The 25,441-nt window shown below is 41.9% G+C and overlaps 1 protein-coding gene and 1 long non-coding RNA gene across 5 annotated transcripts in view; one reads left to right on the forward strand and one right to left on the reverse strand.

Annotated features, from left to right (window-relative positions):
- The window catches only part of St6galnac3 (ST6 (alpha-N-acetyl-neuraminyl-2,3-beta-galactosyl-1,3)-N-acetylgalactosaminide alpha-2,6-sialyltransferase 3), a 510,855-nt gene that overhangs the window by 389,783 nt on the left and 95,631 nt on the right, over positions 1-25,441 (reverse strand). The window lies entirely within an intron of this gene.
- On the forward strand, positions 5,284-21,828 carry LOC102022616. Its single transcript, XR_260974.1, has 3 exons — positions 5,284-5,367; positions 15,364-15,616; positions 21,540-21,828. It is a non-coding gene; the product is annotated as an uncharacterized LOC102022616 (long non-coding RNA).

Below are 25,441 nucleotides of genomic sequence, written 5' to 3' on the forward strand. Positions count from 1 at the left end.
TCAAATTTTTGTTCATTACTTTTTCTATGATTACTTTCAATTAAATTTAATATTTTTCTCCAGAAATATGAGAATTGGGTAGGAATTAATAGAATCTAAGTCAGGATTTAAATTAGTGATCAACACAGAATTCATGAACTTTGTATACAAAGACCTCTTTCATCCGATTTTCACAGTCTAGGAGCATGTGTCACAACTGGTCCTTCATGGTGGTGGCCACTGGAGGCAGATCGCTTCCATCTGCTGGGTTCTACCCAGGGAAGGCAGGTTCAGGCAGGTTTCAAAAACAGAACAGACACTTGACACTATCAAGCTTTCTTAAAAAAGAGAAAGAGTGTGTGTGGTGGTTGTATTAATGTGCTTATGACAAGTGTACAACTGGCCTATAATAAAGCACATCCCTGCAATTCTACTAGAAACAAGACAAGCAAAAAAACTACATTTTAAAGGTACAGAGGGCTTGGGGATATAGTTCAGTGTACAAGTGCCTGCCTGTCAAGTGCAAGGTCCTGAGTTTGATTCCCAGTACCAGAAAAATTAAAAAATGAAAAAATAAGGGCACAGAAACTGGGACAGGTGCATGTGATTGTAGTATTGGCTGCTTTCAGGATCAAATATTTCACAGAATAATGATACTGAAAAACTCATAGTGAGACTTTTTGTAATTAACAATGCTATTGTAACTAACAACCCTCAAATCAAATGTTGATGCCTTCAAGTACAATGGTGTGTTTCTTGATCACATCACATCCCTGTCTCATGCAGAGAGATGGAGGCCTTTGTTTCAAACAATGTTTTAAGGACTCAGCATGTTTCTATCTTACAATTCTATCATCACCTAGATTTTCTACCACATCCAGGGAAGGATAAAGGCAAAGAGAAAATGGAGAAGATCGTGCAGTAAGATTTTTAGGTCTGGAAATTCTCTGTCATCCCTACCAAACCCCATAGGCCAGAATCCAACCACATTCCCTTACCCAATTGCAGCTACATGCCCAGGAGGAAAAGATAGTATTGTCTTCACAGCTATCTCTGCTATGGCAGATGTCACCCCCAAAGCTTCATGTGGGCATAGAGGGAACTTTTTCAGAGGTAGCTGAATCTCGAGTGTGTGACTGATTCATGGTGCAACAGGATTAAGGCTGCTAAGTTAAGGGTGGGTGATTACTAAATCAGCCCATTATTTGGTCTGGCATCACCCTAATAGTAGTCTGGATACAATATAAGGGACAGAAAGAGGCTTGTCTTGCCGTTGGTTGTTTGCTTTTGCTGCCTTCTGCCTGCCATGAACTTTTTCTCCTCTGTGATGCTCCTCTGTCATGCCACCCTGCCTTGGAGCCAGCCAAGTACACACTGAAACCTCTACAAACTGTGAGCTAAGTAAACCTTTCCGCCCTTAACTTATGGGTGTTGGTATTTTGTTGCTCAGCAATGAGAAAGTAACTAACACACACTATTGTGACTTATTTAGATAGTAGGCTGATCTGAATTAATGAAATATTTATGTATTCATTCAGTTATTCTTTGAGAACATTTGCAATGAATTTAACTATCTACCACATACTTCTGGCACTAAAGGGGAAGACTTTACTATGTAAATCTCAGCTGTTTTCCCTTTCCTTTTTTTTCCCTTTCCTTATATTAGAACTGCCAGTGGTACCAAAAAATAGTATCTAGTGAGTAGATAACTATCAAGGTAGTATAAATAGACAAATACATTGGTCCTTAGTTCTGCAGTCTGCTGAGCTTCCTTATAAGAACCCTGAATAATTTCATGATTGCTACAGCCTGTATCTAGACGTCACCCTAAAACTCATGTGCTCATAGGAGGGGCTTTTGGGTCATGAGTGTGTGGCTCTGAATCACGGCTGCACGATACTGGATTAGGCAGCTGATAGGTTTACACCTGGGTGTGATGTTGAGAGGTGAATCCTGCTGGGAAGAGGTGGGTCACTGTGGGTGTGGCCTAGAGATAGATCTATAGATACACAGACCCCTCTTCCTCCCTTGATGGCACATTCTGTTTCCTGGTGGCCATGCCATGAACAAGTTTCCTTTGCCATGGCCCTCTGCCATGCCACCCCGCCTTGGCATTAGTCGACTATGGACTGAAACTTCTACAAACTATGAGGCAAAATAAACCTCTCCTCCTTTAACTTGTGGATATAGGGAATTTTGTCCTAATAAAGTAACTAAGACAATGATTAATCTCCTCAAAGTTTGCATTTTTAGAAGATGCACCCACATTTCAAAAATGCTGAAAAACTGTTTTTATCATGCAAAAAAAAAACAAGTGTTGGATTTCTTCAGTATTGTATGGCAGAGGTGGAAACAAGTCCAGATTTTGCCTAAGTATTTAGAGGTTTGGGCTTGCTCACAAAATCTTAGCATCATTAACAAAACTGCTCATTAACACTACACCCAAGTTGGGTACTCTTCCCTAAAAAACTGAAGCCTCAGACTCCTTTTCATGATCTAACATCCAAACTCTAAAATCTAAGCCATCAGGAAATATTTTTTCAAACGATCAAAGAAAGAGCTTTTATCACAGCTGCCAAAAGAAGGCTCTTGATTAAAAATCAACATGATTATTGCAAGCATGGGCTTGGGGCACTGGCCTGCAAAGCCCTTCGAGAATGCTTCTCAAGGGACAAACGCGGTCCAGAAAACACCAATTTAATTTTAACAAAATGAGATTGTCTGGGAGCATTTCACTATATTTAACGTAGGGGAGCAGTTTCCAAAAATGAGGCTTGGGTTTCTGGATATAATAATTAGGAAGCTGTCTGAGGGGTAAGATCCAAAGTGTAATTATTGCTAAATGGAGTGTTTTCCTGGGGGTGGAAATAAAGTCTTTACCACGGCTGCATGGGCCCAAATAGGCAGAGAAGGCCTACCAGAAATGTTGCTGTTGCTTTAATTCCTAGCATGTGAGGGTTGTTGTGTGCTGAGCTGTGTCTCCCTCCCCCAAACTCCTGTGTGGAAACACTAATCCTCGATGTGATCAGGGCCTTTAAAGAGGTAGTTAGGATTAAGCAGGGTCCTAAACATTGTTCTCCAACCAATTGGACCAGTGACCTTAGAAAAAGGAGTCATAAGGGATACATATGCACAGAAAAAAGACTTCATGAAGACACAGAGAGAAGGTAGTCATTGGCAAGTCAAAGAGGCCAATTCTGCCCACACCTTGAACTTGAACTTATATACTTCAGAACTATAAGAAATAAATCTCTGTCATTGAAGCCACTTAGTCTGTGGTGTTCTGTTATGGTAGTCCCACCATCTTACCATAAGAATGAATACATAAAAACTTGAACTATGTGAACACAGTCATCTACACAAATAGATACCAAATTCAGGTCAGCATGGAAAAGATCTAAGTCACAGGTTTGAGAACAAAGGGTAACATCAGGAAACAGTGGCCAAATGGAAATGTATTATCATATCCACAGACTAGTCAAAAGAAGAGTATCTGGAGTTCACAGGAGGGAAAAAATTTGAAAAACTAAGGTTTATACAGATCTCAGATACTATAGGGAGGCCAAGAAAGCTGTCAAGTCACGCTATTGTTGACTTCTAAACCATGAGTCTCAATTGCAGTCTCTGGGCACTGACCAAATAGGTAGGAAAATGGAACCAGACTGGACAGAGCTCCTAGGAGGCACAGTTATTGCCCTACGATTGTTTGAATATAAGTTGAGGGGCAGCAATTCTGACTCAAATCTAGAAATCAAAATAAAGCCCAAATAGTTCCCTAGGGAGAAAGGGAGCGACTCTGATTCAGCAACAAGGGTGAGCCAGGCTGAAATCAAGCAGCAGTAGACCGCAAGTCCTCTACGAAGTCAGGAACAACTGATGGACCCTAATAAATCATCCTGAGTGTCTAAAATGCTGGCGGCCACCAAGTGGCTCTCTACTTCTTTGTTCTTTTGTGTTGTCGCTAACGACTTTATCCTGGGAAACTTCAAGATTCCAGGTGAGAAGCAGATCTTAAATCCCCAGGAAAAATACCACCACCTCTTCCTCTTCCTCTTGCTTCTCCCCTGAGGACACTGAGCTAAGGCAAGACAGCTATTGGCCCAGAGGACACTTTTGCGGCATGCAGACAAAACCCCCTGCAAAGCGGCAGCCCTACATGGATGCCAGGCTTGGCCAGGGAAGCCCACGCTGGCTCACAGTCCTCACTAGCCCCACAGTCTGGCACGCTCGAGCAGGATGCAATCTGCACAACCATATGAGATACTCTGATGTAAATGCCAGAGCCCGTGAAGCCTTCTAAGCAGTGTGCAAAGACATAGGAAAACGTCGATGCTTTTACTATAACACAAGCTTGGTGGTTGCAAGAAGCACTCTGTGAGCCTTCATCCTGATTTGTCAGCTTCACAGGATTAATAAACACCTAGCAGAATAGTAAAACACACTCCTGGGTGTGTCTGCATGGGTCACAGAGACATGACCTTGCTACTATTTTAGGTCCCTCGCCTTTCTGCTCTAGCCCTCTTCGCAGGGCTTCCTTGAACTAAGCAGCTTTGCTCCACCACACCCTTGTGCCGTGATGTTCTTGCCTTGGGGCCAGCAGACCATGGACTGAAACCGTGAGCAAAATAACCTTTCCTCCTTTAAGGTGTGAATGTTGGGTACTGTGTCTTAGCAATAGGAAAGCTGATACTCCAAGTGCCTGGGACAAGAGGTGGGAGCAGCCCTTACAGCTGGCACAATATCACAAACCTACCCTTGAGACAAAGCAACTTAGCAGTTTACAACTAAAAATCAGAGAAATGCATTGCACGTGCTAAGAAATCTTCAAGAATGAGACAAACAATAAAAGGCCAGAGAAGGCTCCAGGGAGTAGAGTAAAGAGCCACTAACCACAAAAGCTTGAGATGAAAACTACAAAAGAGAAATTTATCTGCAAAGATGAAGTACAGTAGATTTCTGTGTGGAGACAAAACAAATTTGAAACTGAGGTGAGAGAGAGACAGAGAGAGAGAGAAAGAGACAGAGACAGAGACAGAGATCATAAAATCCTTGTCAGCACTAATGGACTCCAGTAGAAAGTGTGAAAAAAACGCTATCTATAGAATTCAGGTAAAGCCAGTAGAACAGTATCTGTTTAATGTGAAACATATTTAAGATGTATATTGCTCCATATACAGTGTGACTAGAAATGGTGGAGGCAGATATTTAAAAAAATAAATCAACAGTTCCTTCAGAAGCACAACCATCATAATGGAAAGAGAATCCTGCTCTGTGAACAGAAGTACTCAGATTCCAGCCAAGAATCTGAAGACAGATGTAGTAACTCACCCTACCCTTCCAGACCTACAAAGGATGGGCTTGAACTTGGGCCCAGTCTCAGCCTTTGAGGTGTGACCCAATGGCTTAACACTTTCCTTCAGAAAGTTAGACTGAAAAGCCCTCAGATTTCATCGACTTTATGCTAAGAGTCAGACTGTGAAAGCAGAGGTATATAGTTTAAATCTCTGTTCTGTTTCTAGAATGCTGTTGACCTACTAAGCCCTAATCCATTTAAAGACTCCAACCCTCCAACCAAATATTTGGCTATAAACCACTGAGCTTTTGCAGAAAGGCAACCTTCCTGGAGAAACACTGTCCTCTCAAAAGTCAGGACAGCCTGCAAGCTGTAGCACCATCCCAAGACCTGCCTGAGTCCCTTGGACCTAATGTAGCCATTGGAAAAATGCACCCAGAGAAAAGGCCCTGGCAGTCTCTGAGTTGGAGTAAGGGAGTTCTGGGGTCCCAGGTCCCTGTGGCAGACAGGTGACTTGAGCCATTCCCTTGGCACTGGGCAGAGCATCATTCATGGTTGGAGCAACTGGGAGGACATTAAAGGTCTCTCCGAAGGACTCGCAGCCTGGATCCTCTATTCCAGTCTGAGGGTGTTACTGCACCTTCCCAAAGTGGGGTCCAAGGTCACGGTGCATGTTAGGCACATCAGGGAGCATCTAAGGTGAAAATTTAATGGCCAGCAATGAATGAGCTGTGGGAAATCATCAACCAGAGAGGAAAGATAAATTTCACATCCATTCTTTAGCGTGAAAGGGAAACCAGCCTTTGTACAGTTCCTCAAATGGCACTCTGCCCCATACAGGCAGGAGCAGAGGGTAGACACAGAGGCAGTGCAGCCCCAGTTTGGTAGTAATCCCTAGCATAAAGAAAGACAGCTTGACCTGAGCAAGGTGAGTGGAGTTGTTTTGCTGAAAGTTACCATTTAAATGTGAACGTAATGGCCTAAAAGTAGCTCCACTGTTGTTGATTATTGTCAATAACAGAAACCACCTATTGAGCCTTTCAGACTTCTGAAAGGTACAGATGCATTTAGTCTTGCTCAGAAATGTCAAGTCATCTGCCTAACACCCTAGGACTAGGAAGCAGCGGGGTCAGGATTCAAATCCAAAAATAACTCTCCCCGCCACACTCCTTTCACCACCACCGCCACAACACCCCACCACCCGGCACCACCTAGAGAATTAAAGGCTGCCAGCCTCAGCTGTCTCAGGCGGACAACAGAGGAGGCGCAGCCGCACTGATCCTGAAAGGTAGCAATATTTCCTGTACTGTTCCCTGTACTTCAAAGGGTCCTGTCACCGAGGCATGATAGAACTTCATCACATAAGGCCTCGGAGGATTATTCTGTAGTCTCATTTCTCTGCTTCTTGAAATACATGCTTCTAGGTTCCAAAGACCATGTTTCACATTTTGTTATATCCTCCTCAGTAGCTAGCACCAAGCCTCACATGAAAGGAGCTCAAGAAATACTATTTGAATAAATGAATGATGTTCTAAAGAGAGGAAATAATGTAAGAACCAATTTGGAAGGATATAATGGTGCTGGCTATGGTGAGAAACATAAAAGCAATTTCATTCAATTCTAAGATGGAAAATAACACTGACATTCACTGTTGGGGGAATCCATGGTCTAATCTCCTTTAACGTCCCTAGCGCTTAATCTGTCACTCACCATACACAGATTTAGTACTTACTGCCAGGTATTCATTCTCAATTCTTTGAAGCATAAACTCAGCAGCATTGGATAATATAGCTGTGGAAATGCTTTGGGTTTCTTTGGGAGGAAAAAAATATATGCACTTTCATTATTTCTCAACACCATTGTAGATTTCCCTCCTCCTTCATAACATAAAAGCAGTAGCAAGGGGCCCATTCATAAATGCACACGAACTTCCCCTCCGAGGTTGCCTGATGGGAGCAAACAAGATGATATTTAAAAGGGGTCTCAGGTGTCCACGCAGCACAGCACTAAGACCTTTCCTTGTCCTCATCTCCTCTAGCATGTCTACTGCTCCTTTAGCCCTGAGGTCAATCTTCTGGGGAGCACAATGAGCCAGAGACTAACCTGTGCTTTGTGGAACCCTGAGCAGGCAGTGAAACAGATGGGGAGGTGTATCAGTCACCTTTTCTACTGCTGAGACAAAAATGCCCGACAAACAGAATTGGAAGGAGAAAAGGCTTATTTTGGTTCATGGTTACAGAGTTTTCAGTCAGTGGTTGGCTGGCTCCAAGAAACATCATGGTGGAAGGGTATGGCAGGGAAACTGCTCAACCCCTAGTAGCCAGGAAGCAGAGAGAGCAAGGGAGAGGCAAGGAAGACAGGGAAATATAATCCCTAAGACACACTCCCAGCCAGATATGCTCAGAAGAGTATTTACTAATCTCCTAGCCGTCTTTCAAGCCAATCATGTTGGCACTCAAGCTTCTCCATTGCATGAAGTGTAGTGGCCTGTCCAATCCAGGGGATAACACGGAGGCCTTGGACTCCTGAGGGAACAACGGGCCTTTTCTTCTCTACAATGTCAACATGGCAGGACATTCAGAAGAAACTCGCTCTCTACTCAGGTGAAGTAACATTGAAATACTGATGGAAGACACTTAAAATAATTTCATACACTCCTTGGGGGCTAAAGAGGCTCTGAGAGGGTCAGTCCTTCACTTGGCACACGGCCAAGAGTGCTGACTCTGAGTCAAACCTTGTGCCAGGGGATTGGGAATGGAAAGACAAGGACAGGATCTTGTCTGCCCTTGTGGGCCCCTCCACAGTCTAGGAAACAAATGACGATGGGAGTAACAGCAGGGGAGGAAGAAGGAGTTGTAGAATTGTTCACCCTTACTGAGTGGTCATTGTGTGCCCCACGCTGTCATTGGTGCCTTTACACAGGTCAGTTCATGTAAGTCTGAAGATGGACCCTATGTGGGAAAGTGCTACCATGACATACTTGAGGCTACTGGCACTCAGAAAAGGTGCTGTGGGAAGCCAAAGAAATCCCCTGTGACATCTTTCACTCATTTTCTTAAGAGATTACCAATAGCAGTTGTTACCAAAGGGCTAAGAGAAGGTTGTGGGAGGAAAACTGAAGATGAGAAAGGTCTTCCAAGATTCCTAGCAAATCTCCCCACGTCTCAAAGAAAAAGCCTGAGATTGCCTGATGTCAGTGTTAGATACACATCTGGCACCAGGAGTGTGCACTTGTGGAAACACTGCCCCTGCAAATCCAGGCCAACAACTCCTCCTCTGTTCACCCCCACACTGCCACACCTCCAGGGTTGAACAGAAAGGACTCTAGCACCCCAGTCCTCCCAGGGCACCCAGCTCCACATGACTTCCCTCTGCAGGCACACAAGGCTTGCTTATAGACCAGATCAAGCAGCTCGTTTTCTATTCCAACTCCTCCACTCAGAATTTGAAGTAATTCTGACAAATAAGAGAATCATATTTTCATCTATCATGTAGACCTCGTAATGAAAATGTATACTGGATAGAAGTGTTTCCAAGAATTCCTACACTTTAAAAACACAAATTCCATCTGAATTAACATGCCAAGCATAAATCTTGTCTGATTTATTCAGTAAATGTTTACTACTTTTTCTTATCAGTCTTTGTTTTTTCTTATTTGTGTTGGCATTTAAGCATAGGCTTTCTTGTATTTAAACAGTTTCACATAAATCACCTTTTCCCCCCTCCTCGACTGTAATCATCTGGAGAGTTAGGTCTCTACCACTGATCCTAAACCCTCCATATGCATAAGAACCATCAGAAGAGCCTATGAAATTTACCAAACCTAGCCCAATCCTGAGCGTTTTATTTACATTGATTTTAGATCGTTCATAATGCTTTCCAGAGCTTTGATCTACTTCTCTCACACATGGCAGCACAGTGCAAATACCGGGGAACAGTGGTCACCCTGCAGAGTTCCTGGTTTAATTGAGCCAAGTGCTATTTTCTTGGAACTGACTGTGGTCGTCACTGACCAGAGCACCACCTCCATCGATCTGGCTGTGGCTGCATCTCAAGATCTTCCTGAAATGTCCCAGGTGACTCCACTGTGACATCAAGACTGAGGGTGTCCTATGTCTTGGGACTATGTCCTATGTGTTGTCCTATGAGGGATGTCTCATAGGATCTAGTCCAGCCAGTGCGTAGACTGGGCTTTCATAAGTTTTCTATAATATGAGAAAACGTTCATGGAAAGTAGTCTAAACTCCATTTCTACAACTCCCCACAAATTAATCAGGACCAATGAAGTTTAGTTATATGCTAAAGTTACTAAGTTCAGATTCCCATAGTGCTGTAAGCTGATGATGTTAGGAAGTATTTCTTTCCTTACCAGGTAATTTCTTTACAATTAAGATGAACTGAGGAACATTCAGGTCTCCATATTTAGCATCAAGGGTCCAGAGGCTACATCAACATTCACCCAATAAATCAGTACACTTAAAATACAATGTTCCAAGGCCACCAAGAGATAGCCTGTCTGTGTCTTCTTTTTAAAACTACACTCAGACTTGTTACTAAAAAACAAATTGATCTCAGCATCTGAGACTGAACAGTTTTATCAGCACAGAACAGGCATCTCGGATTGCAAACACTTCGCACTTCACCCCTCTCCTTCCACGATGTCTGAGTATTTCCTTCACTTCCGGTTCTGACAACTCACCAGTTCCCACTGCAGGGCTTGCTGAGAGGGACCGGAAGTCTGGGGATGGGACATGAGCTGGAGGTGGGGGCACTCTTCACTCTCACTTCACTCTCAGCCTAATGCGAGCAAGGCTGAGGGCTTCACTCACCTTTGCATCCCCTCAGGACTTCACAGAGGCCTTCCACAAAAAACTTTGCAACAGATATTTGTGTTCACTATCTCTAATGCCTTGAAGCGAATCACATACACAAGTATGCTATGTGTGCATGCACACACTCCATCCACAACCCTTTAGAAGATCCCCTTGAAAACATCCACAGTTTTTCTCTACTCGTTGGGCAAAGGACCTTGCCTGCATGTTAAACTCGAAGTGCACAGTTTTGTGTCTGTGTCACCCATGCTTCCTGTTGTAGCCGGAAGGTTCTCCTGGTTTGCCCTCTGTGTTCCTCTGGGTTATCGCTGACATCTGGTCACTCCACTCAGCAGCGGTGCTGAGTCAGTTAATTACTTTTGCAACTGAAGTGGATTCTGTTACTTTGTACAGTCGATGCTCCCAAAGGCTTTAGGACAGTTAAATTTTACTCATGCCTTTGTCAATATATTTCACACACACCCAGTGCCTTGGATACGGGGGTGTTTGTAAGTGTGAGCTTGAGACTGCCACTCTGCTTCTGAGGACAGCTTCCTGCCTTTCTTCGTATCTTCCAATTCCATTTCCAAGTGGTATCATTCATTTACCTCCTTTCTGCAGACTTTTTCTCTGTTTTGCTCTTTCCTTAGCTTTTTTCCTGTTTCCCCCCTCTCTTCTTTCTTATTCTTTTGATTTCGTAGCTCTACAGAAGCGCAGCTTGCCCATTCCTTTGCGGTCTTCTTCTTGAAAAAGTTATTCTTTTATTTACCTCTATATGCTAGTGTCCTAAGTGAGAAACCACTACAGGTTTTTTTCTTTTTCTGGACACAGAGAATTTCAAATAGCTGTCACTAGAGCCAACTAGCCATGCGACCACCTCTAAATTCAATTTCCAGTTCAGTGATGAAATTTCTTTTGCTTTCAGGTTCTCACACTCTACATACTGCCTTCTTCTATCACCAAAAAATCCTACTCTTTCCTTTGTCCTCACGTCAACTTTTTTTGCTGTTGTTGTTGTTTTTGTTTTTCTTCTGGTACCAGGAATCGCACTTACAACCTTGCGCTTGCCAGGCAGGCGCTGTGCTGCTGAGCTAAATCCCCAGCCCTGTCCTCACATCAACTTTTAAAAGGCCTGGAACCAACCAACATTTCTACATACATGTTTCCCTTAGTTTTAAAAATCTAGTTTCTCAGATTTGTATGAGTTTTTGCACTTCTTGTATTTATTATATATTTTTAGAAAACATCAATAGCATTTTAAACCAAAGTCTAGCTCCACCAAAAGTTAAATATTATTCAATTCATGAAAAAGATTTATTTTTAAGAATAAACACAAAACACAAAAACCATCTAATTAGGAAATAAAAATCAAGACGGTGTAGCTCCCTTTGTTGCTTCTATGTGCAGGAAACCATTTGAGCTCAATTAAGCACACAACATAATTCATTAGAAGAATACAGAAGTCTCTTGCACACCTCAAAGGTTTAGTTGGGCTGAGTCTTAGGTGCTCATTAAAAGTGGGGACTAAACTACTCCAGGAATAACTGAGACATCTTTCCCTCTGTTGCTTGTGTCTGTTTCTCTCCATTCTTCTATTTCTGCAGAAATACTTTCAGTTTCTCTAGTTTCACAGTAGAAAATGGCCGTACCTGAAAGACATACTAGGAATCTGCAATAATCAATTACAAAGTCCCAAGTGCAGAAACTCACTGGAATATCTTAGCGCAGAGAAGCCCAGTCCTGTCTAATCAGTCACTGCTAAAAAGCTGCATTACCTGTGAAATTGTTGTTCCCATACTCACCACAAGGCTAGTGTTATGGCTTGTGTCTAAATATCCCCCAGAGCCTCATGCGGTCATTAGTGGGACTTTTCAGAGGTAGCTGTATGTAGAGTGTGTGATGCTGGGGTTCATTGTGTGACACTGGGATTAAGGGTATGTGATTACTAAATTAGTCCACTGATTGGTTTGGCATAGCTCTGGGTGTGGGTAATGGGAAGGCCCAGCCTGGGTGTGAGTGCTACCCGCCCTAAGAACCAGTAGCCTGGATGGAATATAAGAGACAGAAAGAGTACTGTTACTACTGCCTGCTGCTTCTTCACTACTTTGCTACCATCTGCCAACCATGAACAGTTTCTCCTCTGTGACACCCCTCTGCCATGCCACCCTGCCTTGGAGCCAGCCAGGTATCAACTAAAACCTCTACAAATTGTAAGCTATAACAAACCTTTCCTCCTATAACTTTGAGCATCAGGTATTTTGTCTTAGCAACAAGAAAAGTAACTAAGACAGTTAGGGTATCAGAAAAGAGAAAGTGCATTAAGTTTGGAAGATAACTCACTACAAATGCAATGCAAATGTTATTTTGGCCAGTCACATTTTTCCATTTGAATACACAAGCAAGCTCTCATTTAACCAAGAATTTTAACTCTCCCAGTTGGGATGGCTGTAAATCTTAAACTTTCCAACTCCTCTGAGACAGATGGGACACACAAATTAGGAGAAAAACTCAGATTGCCGAACCAGAAAATGTAAGGTTTCTAGGGATTTTAATTCAAATATGAGCAACTGCGTGCATTTCATATTATGCAACGAAAGTTATGAAGCATTTCACTTTAATTAATAGAGCATTAAAACTATTGCTGAAATTATTAAGCATGAAATTCAAGCACACAACACAGAATTTCCTCCAAGTCAAATTATCATATGGCCATAGGACCCTATTCTGAAATAGTATGATAAATCACAGGCATTTAGAAAGCACTGGATCTTAGATTCACGTAAATAATACATTAGTACCTTCAAAGGTCAGGTATCTAGAGCACATACCACTCAGGAAAAATTATAAAATGTCACACAATACTGATGTCTGAGACATGGTTATAGGACACCATAACCCTTCAGTGATAACAACACAATCTCTAAACTAAAGTTGTTATTACTTTTTCATCAGAAGTGCCTTTTACTAAACAAAAACATAGTTGTAGTAATCATCAGTTCAAAAGAAATCTTCCTTAAGGAAGTGGCAGTGATCTCTGTCTGGGAGATACATCACCATTACAAAAGCCCTACATAATTGAGTAGCCTGGTACAGCACCAATGCTGTGTTGGCACTACATCTGTCTTCCAGCTCTAGATTTTATAATTCAGAACTTCTGCTTGGGTTACACCAGGGATAATGTGGACATCTCCATAACCAGTCTTTTTTTATGTTTGCAGTAATATGATGTCTTTTTAAAGTACATGCTTGGGGCTGGGGATTTAGCTCAGCGGCAAAGCGCCTGCCTGGCAAGTGCAAGGTCGTGAGTTCGGTTCCCGGTACTGGAGAAAAACCAAAAAAAAAAAAAAAAAAGTACATGCTTATAGTACATAATGTTTACATTCTTTGCATGGAGTTGGTATACGTACACAACACACCTTAATTCCTTTTTTCATCCCCTTTCTTCTCCCTCTCCCTACTCCATCCATGGGTTTCCCCTCACTTGAGAAAGATGTATCTGCTTACTTCCTCTTACTTATCTAGTTTGCTTTTTATTCATAATATGGGCTGTGATATGATGTCTTTAGCATTCAGAGAGATACCTCTTACACCCTTCTATGCCTTTGGGGACCCAATCACTTCAGAATTACCCTCATAAACATCTAGGACCACAAGAAACTTCCCACCCATGCACTGAACGAAAGGAAAGACTTGGAACTATGGAGGGCAAGCTTGCTTCTTGCACGGAGCCAGCTCTTCCAAACTTCGTGCCACTGCCAGCCTCCCCTTCTTTTGCCAAGTCATACATGCCTTAGTGCCCAGCTCTTCCCACTCCGTGCCTCTCTCCCGGCCTAACCAGAGTTTTCATCATTTTGTTGCTGACTGTTTCAGAGCTGCCTCCTAAGTTCCTGAATGAAAGCTTGAGCCATGGAGAAAAATCTGCACTTGGTTCTCAAGGCCCCTTGAATTTAACACACCAAAAATCCTAGCCATCCTCTCCTGCTCTTCCTGGAAAATCTGTGCTCCCTTCATTAATGAAATGCACCATCATCTTCTTCAGGGCCCAAGCCAGAAACCTGAGTCTACCTTGATTGCTCTCTCTCCCTCACCATTGATGACCAATTACTCACCAAATCATGCTGAGTTGATCTCCTAATTATATCTCAAGTCTCAGTCTTCTCTCCCTTCCTACAGCTACTTCCTTGTAGTCTGATGTCTTCTGAAAAAAATTTAACAACTTCCAAGAATGTGTCCCTGCTTCAAACACTGCCAACTCCCAAGGTATTCTCCACACAGTTACCAATCACAGTGACTGTCCCAAGGTATAAAAGTGGTTATGTCTTTCCCTGAATAAAACCTGACAGTCACCCTCCATTGCTCTCAAAAGAAAATAAATCTGTGCAAAAGTGGTTCTCAACCAGGGGTCATTTCACTTCTTAAAGGGCACCTGGCAATGTCCAAAGACATTCTTAGTTACCAAAACTGGAAGAATGGGAGTTGCTACTGACATCTAGGACAGAGGCCAGGGACGCCACTAAATGTCCTACAGTGCAGTCCGTCCCCACCTCAAGAAAGATTTATTCAGCCCAAAACAGCAACAGTGTTGAGGCTGAGAAATCCAAAAGGCACAGCAGGCCACAACTAATATTTCTATGTTTTCTCTTTTGTTTTTGTTGTTGTTTTGTTTGACTTCTTTGCTTTTGCTTCTTTCAGTTTTGATTTGTTTGTTTGCTTGTTTTTTGCATCCTTGGGATTGAACCCAAGGCCTCTGCCACATCCCTTTGTATTTTTCACTTTTTATTGTGAGACAGGTTCTCATTAAATCTCTAAATTGCCCAGGTTGGGCTCAAATTTGTGCTTCTCTTGCTTCAGCCTCCCAGAGTCCTGGAATTACAGGCATGAGCCACCACACCCAGCTCTAACCTTTCTACCTTTTTATCATTCCTCCCTTCTACACCTCTGCCTTCACCAAAACTCAATGAGCCGATCAGATTAACCTCCTTCTCATAGACATCGTGTTCTTCTCTCAGTCTCACCACTCATTCATCCTGGATTACTGTTCTTACTATCTGCCTGCTTTCTTTACCTGACTAGCTCAACCTTCCTTAAGTTTTCAGCTCAGACGTCACTAACTCTGGGAAACCGCCCCTGCCTCCCATGGATTAGATGTTCCACTAGCTAATTAGCTCCCTGCTCTTCCCCTGTCATCACACTGTTTCATAATTACCTATTGACTTATCAGTAGCTCCCCAGACTAAAATTAAAAGACCATGACTATCTTGTCCTCTCTTTAATTCCCAGCATCCAGCAGAAAGCCATGCACAGAGATTCTCATTGCATTCTTGTTAAATGAATGAATGATTTGAAGACAGCATCATGGGGTAGCCATTGAACCACCAACAGTCCTCATTGAGCACATCTTTTATCAGCAATCTTGAATGCTAGACTGCACTTCTAAGCCTCAGAAGCAAGTAAGCTTGGGCAAGCTGAAGAACACGACAGAGATGTCCTGCGACATCCATCAAGAAGCAAGGGGCTGGTGAAAATTATGCTGGTGAGTAAAACTCTTTGCACTCAGGCACATCCTGGGAACCCAGTCATTTGGCTTCAGTAGAAATTAGGCAACAGCAAAATAGAATGTTAGCAAATTATAAATACTCCATCAGTTACTGTTCCAAGTTATTGTTCAGATAAAAACAAAACAGGGAAAATGTCAGATCTGGTCAAAATTAAATGAGGTGAAATGAAAGAAGAAGAATAAGTGGACACTACTTTCCACCCATGGATATGAATAACAGGTGTTGGCTTGTTGAGTAAGTGGGAAAGAAAAGGACATGCATAACTTCCTGGGGTTGCGATTGCTTGTAGTGTGCTTCCCAGAAAAGCAGCATCACTAACACCCACAAACATGAGAGAAATGCAGATTCGTGGCCCCATCTCAGACACAGTCCAGCAATCTGAGTTTTCCACGTCTTCCAGGCGATTTTTCTACTGGCAAAGTGTGGGAAGAGCTGCTCTCACTCATCAGACAACTAGAGCAACACCCCATGTGCATAATAATAACTTGTACAGGACACTCTATGTGTCAAACTCCATTCCCATTTGTTTATACATCAATTCACACAATGACATTCTCACTTTACAGATGTGGAAATACACAGACAATGTCACTATGCCTCAACAAATTACTGAAGCCCCTCCTTTCCCATGAAGGCAAGTTACTCCTTAGGACTCCCTGCAAAACCTTCTTCCCTCTTACCCACCTCAGTTAATGGCGTCTCTGTTCTCCACTCCATAGTCATTTGGGATTCCCTGATCCCTTCAACTTAACACCCAACCAAGTCCAGATTTCCCCTGTAGAACTCATCCCTGTGACATAATTCCTTAGACCACTAGCTCTCAGTGTCTTCCTAGAGAAACACATGGTCAAAAGTGCTTTTGTAACAAAACTAAGAGATATTTTTAAAAATTCTATTGACATCTTCACCAGAAGCAAAGATAGGAGAAAGTGCCAGCACCTGAGCACGAATTAAGACAGTGGCTCCAGACTTACTGGTAGTCACTGTGTTCTTCACTGGCATGAACTCCCAATAAAATAATGCCAGTTTCAAATAACAATGTGTATGGTGGAGTAAGAATTAGGAATTTTGTAAGGCCTTCCGTACACATGCTTTTAGTATCCTGTGTGATGAGAAAGGAAAAGGTATAAAGCACTTTCACTCCATGCATAAGTACCATGGTCACAAAGAAATGCTCTTGTGTAATTGTTTTAGTCATGAGTTCAACTAGTTGGTTTTTGTTGAGCACATTTTTTACTTGAAAAGAAAACTAACAAAGTAAAGTTATTTAGATTTGGGAATCTGTAGAAAAGGAATGAAATAATCCTATCACTTTAGAAAAAAAAAAAAACAGTATTTGAGGTTAGTGACAAAAACCTTGTTTATAAGTGAAAGTTAGAATTTTATAAAGCCCATATCTATCAACATGAGCTTGGCAACTCCTTGGAACTTAATTTTTTTATGAGTTACTGGAGTGGCTGATGTTAACAAAGTATGATTTTTTTGGATACCATATAAGGAAATGTGTGAACAATCAAAAGGTCTGCATTACCCCACTGAACTGGTATTTTCAAATGACAAAGGCAAGATGCTACCAAATCATGCATGGATGAGAAATTCAAAGTGCAAGCTGGACCAATGGATTTGAAGGTAACAGAATATGAAAAGTTCACTGATTCAGTTTTAGATTTCACATAGCAACTAACCTTTAAAAAACTACCAATTGGAGTTTGGCTGTAGTAACAAAGCGGTGTCCACATAATCTGAAAAGTCTACTCAAATGCTCCTCCTTGTTCCAGCTACATATCTGCATGAAGCTGAATTCTCTGGTTGAAATCAACTTCAACCATCACAACATGTTGCAACAGATTGAATGCAGAAGCAATATGAGAATCCAACTGTCTTCTATGAAACAAGCTACCTCAGGGACATTTGCAAAAGTGTTTTAAATGCTGCCATTCTGATTCATTATTTTTATTTTGGAAAATGTAATTATTTCTCATTTTCGCTACTTTTGTTTACATGAGATGAGTTCATTATTATTTTTAAACAAAATGAGAAATATTTAAAATCTGTCCAATTTTACTTTCTAAAACTATAAGCATGAATAGATAGGACTGAAATAAAGGACTTTTTAGGTTTGCAGTAGCTTTTTTTTAAGAGTGTAAAGAAAGCCTAGTGGTGCAAGTGCCTGCCTGGAAAGCTCAAGGTCCTAAGTTTGATTCCCAATATAAAAAAAGAAAAAGGGAGACAGGAAGAGAAAGCCTAACACACAGGCTTGAGAACCAGTGATACTAATCCATAGATCCTCTGCCATATACAGATTCTCAAGCTCCTATTCAGTATCTCAGACAACTTCTCCAAAACTCTTCTCTGGTTTACAGGAAACAAACTTTAGTACTTTGTTGCTCAGAAATCCTTTATATGTAACTAGTTTGGATTTCTACATCTTTACAAGTCCAGCTTTGAGGATGACTGACCTGTGACATGACCCATTTGACTCTGGGAAAGCTCGTTGCTCTAACCCTTACAATCTTCATTGGAAAAGCAGAGTTACTCATAATGTCTACTTCAGCAGGTCTGTTGGGAGTACTTTGTGTCCCCCCAAACTCGTATGTCAAGAGTCCTAAACTCCAGTGGCTATATTGGGAGTAAGGAAGAAATTAAAATTAAAGTCACAAATGTAGCCCTCTTATCTAATGGGACTAGAGTCCTTATTAGAAGAGGAACCAGAGGACTGTCTCTTTCTCCACCATGAGAACATAGCCATCCATAAGTCAGCAGCAGAACTGTCACCAGTAACTGAACTGTCCAGAGCCTTAATCTTGAATTTTCCACCTTCCAGAAAGGCAAGATAATAAATCTCTCTTGTGGGGGCCATGTAGACTTTGGTGTCTTGTTACAGCTGCCCAGACAGATTACTACAAATTCTGGTACCAAGAAGAGGGTGCTGCTTCAACAAATACCTAAAAATGTGGAAGTTGCTTTTGGAACTGGGTGAAAAGTAGAGACTGGAGGACTCATGGTGTCTCTACTAGAAAAAGCCTAGATTTCTGTGAATTAACTCTTAGTAGGAATATAGAAATTAAAGGTGAGGACCCAAGAGGAAAAAGAGAAGGCTTGAGAGAAGTCTTCCATCTTCTTAGAGGACACATAAACAATCATAAACCGACCATGGGTGGGATTACAGACATGGAAGGCCATACTGCTGAGGTCTTGGATGGGAAGGCGGAATGTGTCACTGGAAACTGGAAGAAAGTTAGGTCTTTTTATTAATCGTTTAACTGTGTTCTAGTGTTTGGTGGAAGGTAGGACTTCTAAGCAGTGAAATTAAATGCTTAACTGGGGAGATGTGCAAGTAAAGTAATGAAGGAACGGTTTGCTTTGCCTGCTTGCTTATTATAAAATGTTCTTGAGAGGACAGAGAGAAACTGAAGTTGGACTTGTTAAACAGAAATGAACAAGAAATGAAAGATTTGAAATGTTCTCTACCTGTGCATATTACAAAAACTGCCACATTCCATTGGGAAGAGAATGCAAGCGTGCAGCTGGACTACAGCTTTATGAGAAGTTTATGGTGTTATATGGGCAGAAATGCTACCAGTTTGAACCAAAAGGATGGAGTTAGGACCAAATACAGGCTGTCAGATTCTACGACCGTACAGCTAGATGCCAGAACATCAAACCAAAGAGGAGAGCTAGTAGAATTTGCCTTGGTAGGTTTTGCACTTTCTCAGGACCTCTCTCTCCTTTTTTCTCTTCAGTTTCTGCTCTTAGGAATGGGAATATCTTTCCTGTGCCTGTCTCACCATTGTACTTTGGAAGCACATAACTCATTGGGTTTCAGGTCCACAGCTATAGAGGAATTTTGCCTCAAGATTAACTGTATACTGAGTTTTACTCAATCTAATCTAGGTAATAATTAGAAAAGACTTTGGCTATTAACTTTAGAGTTGCTGCTAGCATGAGTTCAGATTTCTACTACTGTTGACATTAACTAAATGTGCTTTTGTGCACAAGGACATGAATTTGGAGGTCAGGTATGGAACTGAACGTGTATATCCCCTAATTTATGCATTGATGCCATCATTTTCAGTATGGCTATATTTGGAACTCAGAAATAATTTTAAATGAGGTCTTAAGTGTGGGGTCCTAATGTAGTTGGATTAGTGCCTCTATAGAAAGAGACTTCAGAGAGAACTCATTCTCTCTTTCTACCATGTGAGAATACTTCACAAAAATAGCCAGGAAAAGAGCTCTTGACTTGGACCTGTAAACTCCAGAAGTGTGAGAAAATAAATTCTTGTTGTTTATGCCACCCAGTCTGTGGTATTATGTCATTGTAACCTAGTAAGCAGACTAAGACAGAGAATTAATAAGTAAGATGTTGTTCTAATCAGCTTTTGCTTCACTGACACAATATGCGACAAACACAACTCATAGGAGGTGAGGTTTAACTTGGCTCACGGTTTCATGGGGTTCAGTCCATGGTCACCTGGTTCACAGTGGCCGGGAAGCAGAGCAGGGGAACAGTGCCAGAGAGGAAGGGGCCAGAGACCACGCCTGTCTCCATGGCTTACCCAGATACACCCAAAAACGTACTTTACTGATCCTCTAGGTGGCTCCCAAGCCAATCAAGTTGACGGTTACTTTTAACTGTCACAGATGGACCAAATATTTAGCACAGTTCCTGGTATATAGCAAGCACAATAAATATTCTGCTATTAGTATTATTAACACAATAAATACTTATGGAGTGTCTGATAATTACCAAGGCTCTTACCACCAGGGAGCTTACAGTCTAGGGTGGTGGAAGTTTAATCATATAATTGTTCAAATCGGTACATAACCATGATTGTGTCAAATGGTTTTGAGAAAATCCATGACGTTAAGAGAAGATAAAATATAAGGGAGACCTAAAGTAAAGTATGCATATGCTAATTAGCTCAGCATAGCCATTGCACAATGTATGCATACTTCAAAGCAATGTATTGTACACAAGAAATACATACAGTTTTATTTGCAATTAAAATTGAATAAATAATGTTTTCAAGAAAAGGAAGAGCTTAATGTAGGCTGGGTATGGAGTTGGTTTACATTTAAGAAAGACTTCCTTGAGAAAGTAGCATTAATGGTATCACCTAAAGATGAACAGATGTGGTTCATGGCTAGACGCCTAAGGAAAAATGGCATCTCTTCCTTGTGGACACTACGAGGTAGTAGAATCAGCTAGTTTTATTATTGGATATTTTTCTACCTAATTTAAGTTACATTCAAAAACATAAAAGCTTGCTTTTAGTTTTTATATGGCACTTCTAAACTTAATGTTTATTCTGGCTTTCATATGAATATCCCATGCCTGGTGCTTGTTGAGAATTACTAAGAGAAGTAGAATTACCTTCTGGGAAAATTGAAAAATGACCTTTACAGGCAAAAAGCAGAAGATAAAAGGATCAATAAGCAAAAGTCCCCAGTTTCCCAATTCACCTGACTAATGTTACAATCAGAAAAAGAAATTAATGCATAAGGCCAGACTCTTCCGAGAAGCAAAGGCTAGTAGGTGAGAACAAGGGCACAGAGGGGTCTATGAAAGTAGATTCCAGTCCCACTGCTAAGTGATTTTTCCTGATCAAAGAGAAGGAGCAATGAAAAGCTTTGAAAAATGATCCACAGGCTGAGAAGTACACAGCTACAAATATCCCAGCTAAGGCAGTGCATTTTAATGATCTCCCCTCAGAAGCACAACATCCTCTCCCCAAAACACAGACCCTAAGAGCAAGCAAAGGCCCCAGCAGCAATCCAAAAGAAGGATAAAAATGAGCTGCATATTTATGTTGGCAGGGACAGTGGAGGGGACCTGCGAGGCTGTGTGAAGATAATCAAATATTAAAGTGTGTCTCTCTTTACCTTTTCCTTTAGCATTCCCATACTTGCTCTGTGAGGACTCCTCAAAAATTCTTTTTGCAAGTCGAGTAGAAGATCTTGGTACATCATGATGGTAGCTGAATGGAAGTAACTTGTAGCTGGTAGCCAGCAGAGCCTAGTACCAATCTCCATTCATAACTGTGAGCAGAATTTGTCAGGGTGTAATGCCCAAGAGTCCCCATCCCTCACTTGGGGATGGTGGCCTTTGAAGAAAATTACTTCATTTGTAAAGAAGCTCTGACTTTTTAGAAGTATTAATACAGTCAATAAAATCCCACATTTTGCAGCAGTATTATATTAGCTTCTTTAATTATACAATGGTCACAGCTGGAATGTAATATACACAGATGCAGGGGATCTTTTCCATTCTGGAGATCTAGAGAAAGTTTTTGAGCTGTCTGAGAAAGTGGCCAGTGTGAGGTATAAACAAGGTTCCCTCACTCTTCCATTCTTGGTCCCCCAAGTGTGTTTCTCCAAGGGCTCCTGCACTTACCTGCTTTAAATCTCCTCACCACACTGGCCCCTCTACTCTGAGAAATCACCTTCTCCCCTCTGTCAGGACAAGTGAGTCACCATTTTGACTATTCTCAATTTTCTGACTTCTTCAGCACACATACTGACAAGCAGCTCTGCCCTTCACTGCTCCCCTCCCCAGCACAGAAGCACCCGTTCACTGGTCCAGTTTAACCTAACATCCCCTGTGCCTGCATCTCAGCTTCTGCCGCTCCCCTAGCTCCCCTCTCTCCCTTCTCTCTTCAACTTCTCGAGGCCAAAGGTCTCCTCTGTGAGGACAGCCATGCGCAAATGCCCTGTTCCACGCCTCCTCACATTTAGCTAGGACTTCCTCCCCGCTCACCTCATTTTTGAGCAGCCAGTCTTCTTGAAAGGATAATCCACACCAGTGGTTCTCAAATTATGATGTGCAAATTGACCACCTGAGGATCCCAGTGAAATGCAGGAGCTGGTTCAAGTAAAGCTGGAGTGGGCCAGAGTTTGCAAATTTCTAACAGGCCCCCAGGAGACACTGATGCTGCTGCTATGCCAACTACACTTTGAGAAGTTTCTATACTCTAATTTCACTTTCTCTACTTAGGCTACTAAAACCATCAGTTTTTAAGTGGGTTTCTGGGGATGGGAGTATAAATATCAAATAAATAAAATACACCCTTCCTGATCTTCTCATATGTCCATAACAAGGATGCCAACGAGCATTTCAGTCCCAGGATTTGGGCTGGGTGGATAACAAGCTTCATGCCACAAAGAGGAGACCACGGTGCATAAACAGATACTCCAAAAACCCAACAACTAAAGTTTCCTTAACAGATGATGTAACCATTGTTTTGCGAATCTGATCAACCCAGGTTGCTAAAATTCTGGATGCCCTACTGGGTCATAGGCAAGAACCATTTCTGTGTATTTCTGGGAAGTTCTGATATTTCTCAGAAATTTCTCAGAAAATATCTCACTAAATCATTTTATTTGTGTTTGCTTCTAGGTTTTTTTTTAATATTGTTTTATTTTGTTTTGCTTGTCTTGTTTTATTTTTCAATATAGTGTACACCAATCCTTCCAGCATCTGGTCATATATCCCAAAGCTGCAAGAAGAAAATATTAAGCATCTCAAAGCTGCCAGAAGGCAACTAGGCTGGAAGGCTGGGGTCCCCACGCACTTTTCTAACAATTTTGCACTGCCATGTAAAAGTCCTTCGTTGCCTTCTTGGAGCCTGCCTCTAATCCTACTCGATAAAACAGTCCCCGAGTCCTGTCAGCCTGTTACAGAACACTTCTAGACAAACTGCCTTATTGGTGAAATGCCACTGATGTCATATACCACGTTATTTCTATTGCATTAATTACCAAGTAGATACAATGTGCTTTTTGGAATGAGGACTGCTAAAGTCTACCTCAAGAGTCATTAGTGTCCCTTAAGGAAATCAATATCCATCCAGTGGTCTTTATCTACCACTGACCTCTTGGGTTTCACAATCTACTGGGCTCTAATGACAGACAGGAAAATCTCATTCTCCCAGCCAGCCTCAGGGCGAGGCTCTCACAACATCAGTTCCCACTTGATGGCCTTCAAGGTCCTGCTTTGTGCCTCCAAGATGAGGCTTAATCACTGCAGCCTGGAATATAGACCCTTCCCCCGCTGTCATAGACCTGGTCTCCACTGACTGTGCTGCAGATCTAGGCCTTTCGCTCTTCACTCACACTGTTTATACTTCACTATGGGAGCCTTTCTCTCTTCTTTCTTCAAGGACAGTGGGGAGAGGGAGCAAGCAGAAGGAAACAAACCTATTTTCCAAATAAGCTAGCAGCCCCATTTAAACTTTAAGACATTCCAAATTCTAGGCTTTTGCCAATGGGTTTACTTTTTGAAGTCTTCTGATCTTGCATCAGTCATTTTACCCACTAATCATCAAAGGGTATACCTGTCTTAGATTACAAGTAAAGTGAACTCAAATGCATCCATACTTCACTGGATTGTCTACTGGCCTCTCAGCTTCTGCCAAGGCCAAAGTGGAAAACACCAGGAAGCCCAGAGGCACCACAGACACAGGTAGATACAAAAGATGCAGAAAGGTCCTCCAGAGTTTTGGAAGCTGTGGACATATCACAGGGTTGGTGGTGGGATAAACAAGAGAAGGACACATATTGTGTTACTGTAAGGAAAGAATTTAGGAACCTCCCCGCATGAAGATGGGCATATCCATTGTAGCCTCCCAGCAGAGAGGCGAGCTCACCCTGGGATTACCCTGGCAAGGCCAAGATCATTTAAGAAAAGTTCTCTTCTCATTCTCCTTTGAGCAATGAAGTAAGAGTGGTGCCCTCTTTGTGACATTCAACTCTGCTGCCCATTAGCACCTGGAGCCTGGTAAAAACTAGCCAGATCCAAGTGCTTAAAAGACCAGGCAAGTGGAAGATCAATTCCCACATAAAGCAACCCTGTGACAGACCTCACAAGTCTAATCCCACATGCACCACTGCTCTTCTGCTCCCAAAGGCAGTAGAATCACTTTCACTCTTACCTTCAAAACACAAACAATTTCTGAATCTTTATCTATCCATAGAGTGTTCATTCATATCGCTTCCTTTGAGGACCAATGAGATCCCAAGTTCTGAATTATTTTCAGAATAATTGAAAATAACAAACACTAAAGTACAGGTCTTGGTATCCAAAGCTAAGGAGGCACAGAAGCTTGAGGCAACCCTAAGAGGTACATCGTGATCAAAAGTTACTGTATAGACACCGACCACCACATGGCCTTCCAGAGAACACGAGGCTTTGCACCACCGTTTCCTGAGATGAGAGGTGTAAGTATGTGCGTGCATGGGTGTGTGTTCGTGTGTGTGCACACATGTGAAAAGTAGGGAGAGTGCAGGGTTAAGCTTTGATCAGCACAGCTCAACAGCCTAAGCAGTGAGTCTGCCTATTGATGACTAGTAACTCCGTGCAGCCACCATGCACACACCCTTGGCTTCCCACAGGACTACACAGTACTCCAGACTACTTTGGAGTAACAGAATGCTCCCTTGCCTGATGTATTCAACATGGTTGACTGAATTCAGTGGTTTATACAATGTCCACAAATATTTTTGTAAGCTGTAGCATAATCTGTAGAAGTGATGCTCAGATTAAAACATTTACTTAGCAGGAGTTTACAAAGTTATTGAATCTATCCAGTTAAGTGGCACACACATACATACTGAGAGCAAAATATTCATATACACTGCAGCCTACCCTGTACTCTATTCCCAGGCTACACAATGGAGTGTCAGGTAAGTAATTATAGAACCACAGAAAGGTTAAAAAAAAGGGGGGAGGGTATTTTGGTTAAAGACGCTGTGACTGTGAAGTATGATACATTCATCTATTGTGTGTTATAATCAAGGCA

Source organism: Chinchilla lanigera, unplaced genomic scaffold, assembly GCF_000276665.1.
Source record: "Chinchilla lanigera isolate Chin_1 unplaced genomic scaffold, ChiLan1.0 scaffold00022, whole genome shotgun sequence".
In the NCBI taxonomy this organism is placed as follows: domain Eukaryota; kingdom Metazoa; phylum Chordata; class Mammalia; order Rodentia; family Chinchillidae; genus Chinchilla; species Chinchilla lanigera.